The sequence below is a fragment of the Leptonotus elevatus genome, chromosome 1 (genome assembly GCF_054856555.1).
Source record: "Leptonotus elevatus isolate MCC_2025b chromosome 1, RoL_Lele_1.0, whole genome shotgun sequence".
NCBI classification, from domain to species: Eukaryota; Metazoa; Chordata; class Actinopteri; order Syngnathiformes; family Syngnathidae; genus Leptonotus; species Leptonotus elevatus.
In genome coordinates, this window is record NC_141239.1 from 54,814,564 (window position 1) to 54,823,699 (window position 9,136).

At 41.6% G+C, this 9,136-nt stretch overlaps 1 protein-coding gene across 2 annotated transcripts in view; it reads right to left on the reverse strand.

Moving 5' to 3' along the window:
* Positions 1–129: 129 nt before the first annotated feature.
* The window catches only part of nbr1b (NBR1 autophagy cargo receptor b), a 35,762-nt gene continuing 26,755 nt past the window's right edge, over positions 130–9,136 (reverse strand). Inside the window, exons 24-25 of one of the 2 annotated variants that reach the window (XR_015094286.1) lie at positions 3,473–3,732; positions 130–3,222 (exon numbers count right to left, since the gene is read on the reverse strand). The gene's annotated coding sequence lies outside the window, so the exon portion shown is untranslated. Of the gene's footprint in view, positions 3,733–9,136 lie in introns of both variants that reach the window. The other variant, XM_086070367.1, reaches the window with a different exon arrangement.

Below are 9,136 nucleotides of genomic sequence, written 5' to 3' on the forward strand. Positions count from 1 at the left end.
TTGGTCATAGGATATTACTTTTGGAATTATATATAAAAAAATGGAAAAAAATATTTGTTATCGTTATCTGATTTAAATAGAAACATAATAATTAAAATACAGCTTTATTTTCTTGTTTGATGACTGGAACGAATAAGAAAAATTCTAATAATAGTTAAATTTTTCATTTTAATTTCTAAAACGAAAATAGGATACAGCACGAGTGAGATAAAAATGGGAAACCTAATTAACAAACGTCTCATCTATTTGTTTTGCATTCCCAGAAGTTGTCAACGACAGCATTTCTCAAACAGGCCAGGAGATAGCGACAGCGTGGTGTCTGAAGACGATGGAATGTTCTGTAATGAATGATCATGAACCTCCTAAATTCCCCAAACTCAAAGTACCCCTCTTTTTAAAATTAAAACTAAGAAAAAAAAGGGAGAAAGAGAGAGAGAGAGAGAGAGAGAGAGAGAGAGAGAGAGAGAGAGAGAGAGAGAGAGAGAGAGAGAGAGAGAAAGAAAGAAAGAAAAAGAAAATAAAGTAGTGCTAAATAAAACCTTAATGAAAATTAACTAATGAAAATAAGACATTGCTTTTGAGTTGTCGTTCTTTTCGTCCCTCCCGACCGCCAGGTGGCGGTGCTGAAACAGCACGGAAATCCCCCACCCGCATGCGTCACTTGAGAAAGATTTCATAAAATGACATTTCCAGGGTTCCGGCTGACGTGATCCTCATGTATAAAAGAGGATCGTATCCGGAACCCGGTCTCTTTGACCTTCTCTTGCGGTTCACTCACTGTTCTTCGCAGCCGTCGCTGGTGGCCTGTGATCTTTTTGATCGGGGCAGCGGGGTTCCCCGTCCCCTTGGCTGCGACGGCTCCTTGTATTTTTTAGCTTTTGGAATATATGTACGGACGCTGGAGCTCCCTTTCCATTGTTCCATGTTTTCTGCGCCTCATCGTTGAGTGCAGCATCAAGTTTGTGAGTACGTTGGGGGTAAGTCAACAACTGTTGCCGTCTTGCCTACGGTTGCTTTGACTTGTTTTGAATACAACTAGCTAGTGGTGGTATCCTTTCCTAGCTTGTATTGCCTCGCAACTTATGCGGCTGCGGCCTAGGGTCGGCAGCCGGCTTGATGTTGTTTGATGGCTTTGATATTGTCTGTCATGACTTCAGCTAGTTTATGACAACACTAACGACCACTTAGGTGTTGCTGTGAGTACGTTGTGGATAAGTTTGTTCCGTTGGGGAAGAGGCCGGTTCTCGCCCCTCTCCCACACGAAGATAGCAGCCTGTTGACTTGCGCACTCATTGCGTGTCGATTGGAGGCTGCTATGGACGCCGTTGCTCGTTGTAAGCACTGTGTGATCCTTCTTGCCCAAAGAGGGACGCACTGACTGCTGTCGCGCAGCTGCTGCTGCGGTCCATACTCCGGTGAACACAACCGATGTTGCGCCTCACCAGGACGCAGCGGCTGTCCAGGGTTGGTCATCGTCGGTGGGAGCAATGACCCCTTGCGGGGGTCGGGCAAAACGCAGTTCTGCTTCTCCTGCTGCCCCTGACCATTGCCGTAAGAAAAGTCGGGCTGATTCTCAGATTGCCTTGCAGTTGAGCCGTTTGGAGGCGAGTGTGATGGCAATAAAAGCTCAGTTGGGTAATCAAAACCCTTCTTTGCCCTATGCAGGGGTGGACATGCCGGATGCAACACTCCAATTGCCCTCCCAAGATGACGACATCGCCAAGGATGCGGTCTCCATCTGGGATTCTGAGGAATATTTGGGAATGGACTCTGTTTCCACTGCCCCGTTCTCTTCTCCTTCTGAACGTTTTTCAGCTGGAGGAGAATTGGAGCGTGCTGTTATGCTTAGCACTTTCCAACGTTTCAGGTTGGACACGTCTGGCTTTTCTCAGACTCCGACTGAGTGTGACCTCTCTCTGATGGACTACTTAACCGAGTCTTGGATCCCGGAATCTCATCTCTTTTTTGACAGACCTCCATTTCTGCTAGTACATTTCTAGTGTTTATCCTCGGCCCTGTCAAACATGTGGTTTCTTAATCCTATTGGATTGGAACGTATGCCTAATGTGGAGTATTCGGTGGCTTCTCTCATCGTCTCCCCTGAAGAAGGCCTTAGAGAGGCTGTGAAGATGCCCTAGCCCTCAGTGGCGCTTGATGTACGAACTGGTCACTAAGTCGTACAACGCGGCGACAGTGGTAGCACGCCTGGCCAACGCCCAGGCGCATCTTCTACTTGCACTCTCCGCAGCTATGAAAGACAATAAAGTGGATGAGGCTACGTCGTACTGTAACATGGCGTTGAGGGATGATTTATCCCTCCTTTCTAGGGAGCATGGCCATAATTTGTCTTTTCGCTTCAGACCCATGTGCTTTCAACCTTGTCTCATGAGTACAGGATTCAGTTCCGACGCCGGCCCCCTCTCTCCAACCAGGTCAGAGAGACTGTCATCAGCGACCCGGAAAAGGGACTAGCTCTAGATCAAGACCTAGTGACGCTCCTCGCCAAGTCCGCTATCGAAGTAGTGGATCCCTCGGCTCATCCAGAAAGGATTCTATTCCCCCTACTTCCTCATTCCAAAAAAGAGAGGTGGATTACGCCCTATCCTGGATTCAAGAGGTCTCAACCGTTACCTCAGGGTGTTGCCCTTCTGCATGCTGACTACGTCAGCCGTGTTGAGGACGATCGCCCGAGGGGAATGGTTCACGTCAGTCGATCTGAAGGACGCTTACTTCCACGTCCCTATTGCTCCTCAGCACAGGAAGTTTCTCCGCTTTGCCTGCAGGGGTCGTCACTGGCAATTCAGAGTACTCTCATTTGGGCTGTTCACATGCGTAGTGAAGGCGGCCCTTGCACCCCTGCAGTCGAGTGGCATGAAGGTGCTCCCTTACTTGGATGATTAGCTGATGGATCAGGCACTCCGAGACACGTCTACACTTCTTCAGCATGTGTCACGACTTGGACTCAAGGTAAACTTGGAGAAGTCCTCTCTTGTTCCCTCTCAGCTGACTCTGTTAATCCGAATGTCATTGGATCCCACCTCTCCCCCCTCATTCATCTGACCCTTCAGAGGGTCCTCCTGATCGTCACTTTGCGCCTTCTCCAGATTCTACAGTTTAGATGTCACCTCTCCTCATCCACTGGATGTGGCTCGCGGTCCTGCGGAGGCCCCTCTTCGTGACATCGCTGGTATTCTGCGTTCCGTGCTGTTTCAGCACTGCCACCTGGTGGTACGAAATAGAACAACAGTTATGTATGGAACTACGGTTCTATGAGTCCTGAACGACCGCCAGCATTGTTTGTCACTCAAGAGCCCTCGTGTTGGTTTGCGCGAGAAGGTTCGTAAGACGGCGTTTCTACTTGCGATAGCATTCGCTAAGCGGGTGGGGGAGCTCCACGCCCTGGCTGTTGTGTGCTGCTGTTTCCAAGCAACACCTGTCTCATTGGATCAGGGATGTTATTCGGCAGTCGTACCGGGTCTCTGGTCGTCTCCCTCCTCCTGGAGTGCGCAGTCACTCCACCAGGAGTGTGCCTACGTCATGGGCCGTTCTGAAGGAGTGTCCTTGAAGGACGTCTGTGTGGCTGCTTCCTGGTTGTCACTCTGCGTGTTCTCCAGATTGTACAGTTTAGATGTCATCTCTCCTCATCCACTGGATGTGGCTTGTGGTCCTGCGGAGGCCCCTCTTCGTGACATCGCTGGTATTCGGCGTTCCGTGCTGTTTCAACACTGCCACCTGTCAGTCGGGAGGTACGAAATAGAACAACAGTTATGTATGGAACTACGGTTCTATGAGTCTTGAACGACCACTAGCATTGCTTGTCACTCAGAGCCCTTGTGTTGGTCTGCGCGAGAAGGTTCTGAGAGATTGGGTTCCGGTTGCGATCTTCTTTTATACATGAGGATTACATCAGCAGGAACCCTGGAAATGTCCTTTTATGAATTATTTCTCGAGTGACGCATACGCGGGGGGTGGGGTCGTTCGGGACTCATTGAACCGTAGTTACATACAGTGCTGCTTAAAAGTTTGTGAACCTCTTGAGCAATTTGGATTTTCCAATTGTTTGAACCTGATTTTGTTGTTTAATCTGAACCATTTCATTTTAAATAAAATAACAGGTGTAGGTTTAGTATTTCAATGAATTGTTCATTTTTTTTAGATCAATTGTGTGGTCAAAACTAAATTAAAAATAGTTTTTGGTCAATTGATTGATTGAATTACTACAATACAGCCTAGAAGTGGATGACCTTCTAAAATATCAGCAAAACCCACAAGACAAATGATAATTCAGGTGAAAGGCAACCTCTGCATGACATCGAGGGATTTGCAGACCTCTTTTGCTGCATCTGGGACACATGTGCAATGTGCATGCTTCAACAATCAGAAGAAAAGTCAATCGACAAAGCTTTCATGGAAGGCTTGCTAGGTAGAAGCCTCTGCTCACAAAAAAAGATCAAAGCTTCCCATTTCAACTTTGCCAGCGAGTACCTGGACAACACTGAAGCTTTTTGGAAGTCCATTCTGTGGAGTTTGGTCACAACTAAAACAGTCAACACTGCATACCAGCAAAAGAACCATCTCCCTCGAGTGAAGCAGGGTGGTGAGAATGTTAAGTTCTGGGCTGGCTTTTCATCCTCAGGACTTGGACAATTCCACATAGTCTAGGGAATCATGAATTCAGAGGAATATTGGGAAATCCTGGATCATAACCTGAAGCCGTTCTTTGTGAAGTTACAGCCTGGTAGAAGATGGATCATGCAACATGACAATAATCCAAAGCATTTCAGCAATACAACCAAGGAATGGCTGAAGAACAACAAAATTCATGTTCTGGATGTGCCCAGTTAAAATCCTGACTTTCTTTTCAAAATACTGTGGCGGGACCTTAAGCGGGCAGTTTAAGCTAGACACCCATCCAACCTCTCTCAACTGGCTGCATTTTGCAAGGAAGAGTGGCAAAAATCCCCCAAAGTAGATGTGAAAGACTGATAAGTTACTAAAGAAAGTGTTTGCATGAAGTTATCATTGTAAAAGGAGGTGCAATGTCTGATTAAGTGAGAGGTTCACATTCTTTTGCACCCATGAAATCTGGGTTTTTCTTAAATCGGCAACTTTTGCTTAAAAATTAATGACAATATTATCCTTTTTGTTCAAGTCTATTATTTTCAATGTCAGTATTGTAGATTGGGGTATGACTAAACATTTAATAAGGTTATTTTAATATTTTAGACAAAAAAATCTGACCATGCCTGCAGAGTTCACAAACTTTTGAGCAGCACTGTACGTAACTGTCGTTTAGCAGCTTTTTTTTCTTTAAAAAGAAAAAAATAGGCCTATACTGTATTATTATTATCATCATCATCATCATCATATCAAAAGAAAAAAATAGGCCTATACTGTATTATTATTATCATCATCATCATCATCATATCATTATCATCATTATTATTACAATAGTTGTTTCTTTGTTTTATTATTTTTGTTATATCTACCCTTAATAGAGGGGTATCAGCAATTTTCTCCAAGTGAGTAGTCTGCGTTTGTGGAAAACTAGAGATGAATCATTGCAGAATACGTTTCACGTCTTCAGCCTTCACGCTGTCGCCATCTGCTGGTTAGTTTGAGAAATGCTGTCAGTGACAACACCTGTAATCTTAAACAAATAAACCAGCCGTTTTTCGATTTGTGTCTCGTGCTGAATATTCCATTCGTTTTAGAAATAAAAATTGAAAATCAAACTGTTATTAGACTTTTCCTTAATCGTTCCAGACAACAAACAAGAGCATTAAGCTGTATTTAAATTGTGGTGTTTCTATTTTAAAACCAAAATCAAATAAGTTTTTCTATTTTTAATATCTGTCTCTCACGGTTATATCCAATAACCAAAAGAGACACGGACCGATGCACATTCCTAATAATTATGTTCAAGTCCGCAGGCATCAGTTTTGCTCATACAGTACTTAATCTATATTCGATAATATACAATGCGGCATATATATAAGATCCCTTTTTCTGTCTTCTCGCACCTTGTGAAGCATTATAGAAGATTGGGTTCTGTTTTGTTGGCAAAGGGGGTTGTACAAAGTATTCACATCAGAGGTGTTATAAAATGTGACACATATTTTCATGTACAATAATGATTTCTTAATGTGGGATCCCCCCACACTGAACAAATGCATGTGAATTAAACGTGGGATTCTCCTCTTTTGTTTTTAAATTTTGGTCGTACATTATTTAGAACACCCTGCCCTGAATTTATTAGAAGGTAAAGAAAACATCTTAACCAGGTGTGCCAACAATTATGGAGGACAGTGTACTGACTGATTGTAATGTATTGACATTATATACTTCTCCAAGTATATACTTCTCCCACAATGCGCAAAATGAACTGTGCTTTAATTTTCAGACACAATTAGTACATAGATTAGTGTGTGCATCTATTCACACAAATAAACCTGGTCCTTGGGTTGGGGTAGGATTCGATAAACTGGGTGCACTTTAGCAGTCAGCAATCCAAATCTGTCCAATTAGTTTCAAACTTCATTCTTAACACAACTCAGACCACAGGATAATCTTATAAAGCATTAGATTGTGGTTCTTTGTTTTCCTGGGTCAGAAAGGAGCAAAAATAGGGCAAAAGCAGCCTACTTATGGACCAGGCCTAATTAGCAACATGCTTTTGAAATTAATAGAATTAAGTGCAATTATGGGTTATAATAATAATAATAATAATAATGCATCGAATTTATATAGCGCTTTTCTCGACACTCAAAGACGCTTTACAATGGAATGAATACATTATTCATGCCCTCACACATTCACACTGTGGTGGCGGTAAGCTACTCAAGTAGCCACAGCTGCCCTGAGGCAGGCAGACGGAAGCGTGGCTGCCAGTGTGCACCTCCGACCACCACCAAACATTCGCACCTTCCATATACCAGTGTGAGTAGCACTGGAAGCAATGTGTGTGAAGTGCCTTGCCCAAGAACACAACGGGTTATGTAACTGGGAAATATTATTTTATTATATTGGTTTTTTTTCCCTCTACAAAAACAAATTATGATCTATTTAAATAGGCAATGTGGTCATTAAAAAAAAAAAAAAAAAAAAAAAAACCCCGTAAATTTAATAGTGGAAAATGACACCACATCTGCAACTATAATACATTATTTGTTTAGTCCACATTCATTGCATATTGCAGTGGCAGTAAGAAACATGATTACCCAAAGTGTTAAAGCTACTGAATGTAGAATATTCCATTTCGATTCGCTACTGCTACCTGCTGACGAAAAATAAAACTGCACATACCGTTCTTCACATACACCCACATCACATCCGCAGACAGGGCGCGGGAAATTCTAACCCGATTCCAGTCTATTGGCCAGAGGCTTGCAGGAGTACCCATTGTGAACAGCTAAGGTGTTAATCTACTAATTAGAAGGCATTTCAGTCATAAATGGTCAAATAAAAAGCTTACTCTAAAGTTATTTTTGGGAAAAAAGTTCCATATTGCAGCTTTAATCTATACCCCAATAGTACAGTAATAAAATTGTATCTGATGATTAAAAAAATACGGTACAAATCTTTGCTGTAGTTTAGCCACTTTGGCATTTAATTGTAGCTTAGCATTGTAACTTGCATTTCTTTGATGTGTAGAAGTATAGCTTCATTTAATGTAGAATAGCTTAACTATAACTATAGTTTTTTATTTATTTATGACATATATGTTTATGAAACATATTCCAAGTCACATCAATGTGTTTTAAAGAGTAGATGTTGAGAAGAGAACAACAGCCAGCAGATTTGGGGGGGGGGGGGGGATCATTAAGACTGTAAGCGCAGGAAGACTCATCTTAATTAAGTTTGTTGTTAAGACATTTAAGGCAATGTGTTCTGTTTGTTTGACATTTTGCATTGTTTAACTGCTTTTCATACTTGTGTGACAAGTAAAATGTTAATAAATAAAGTGAGTCATGTCTGTCTTATACCTTTATCCTTTGTGATTAATTCACAGATAAGCTTTAAGAACATATCTCACTGAGCAGCGCAGGCTTGTGAGGGTGTGCACACGTAACAAGTGTTGCTTTTTTGGCAAGTTTCGTTCAAACATCGCAACATCAAGACACTCACCACACTCTCAAAGACAAGAAAAACAGTTTGTGTTCATGAAAAAAAAGCTATAGGTTTTATTCCTAAAAAGTATATCGCTGGCATCGGGCCAAAACCTCCTAAGACACTATTAGGCAAATTTAATATTTTTTCAAAAATCTATACTTTTGGTCAGTCCACACATGTGGGTGTTATTATTATTTTTTTTTACGAATTACAAACCCATCTAAAGTGTTGAAAATGGTCCTCTCTTTGATGATGCGATTCTAATGTTTGAACAGAAATTCCATTTTTGGGGTCTCCTGGAAAGTGACGATTTTGGAGGTACAAGGTTTTGGCCATATTTAATATTATTCTAATATTATGCACAGATCGGGCATTACCACGACACTTAAATATTAGGAAAATAAAGTAATTAATCATCAATTAACTCTTTGACTGTCAGACGTTTTCAGAAAAGGGATGCTGTGGATGCCAGCCGATTTAAGCATTTTGACTGATCTTTCAAGGTCCACAGAACATTTTGTGTTTGGACTATGGAAAAACACATACTACCAAATGAAAGATTGAACTCTCATCTTTCATCAGAACAAAAAAGTTTGTTTCTACCTTATTCCGTTCTTCAGTAATCAACAATAGAAAATGGTTAGTTTCACCCAAATGCTCTTGTTTTGGACCAAAATACGGAGAAATCAAGCTTTTAGTGAAACGATATTATTTCATGCACTCTAGTGAATTTGACACCTTTTTTTTTTCCATGAATGATGCCACAAACATCTAAACAGTGCTTTACTTAAGTAAAACACTACCACCAACAATGAAAAAGTGTTTTTTGTTAGCAAAATACGTTTATTTACATTCAACAGTGTAACAATTTGACACAACAATTTGGCAAACTATTTACAAATGTGTGCAACTGTGGTGCTATTTACAATTATGTGGATGTTTCAACTACAGTTTTTCTTTTTGTATAACACTCCCCTGCGTGCAAGGAGACGCAACAAGATTTGCACAACAGATTAGTTTCACT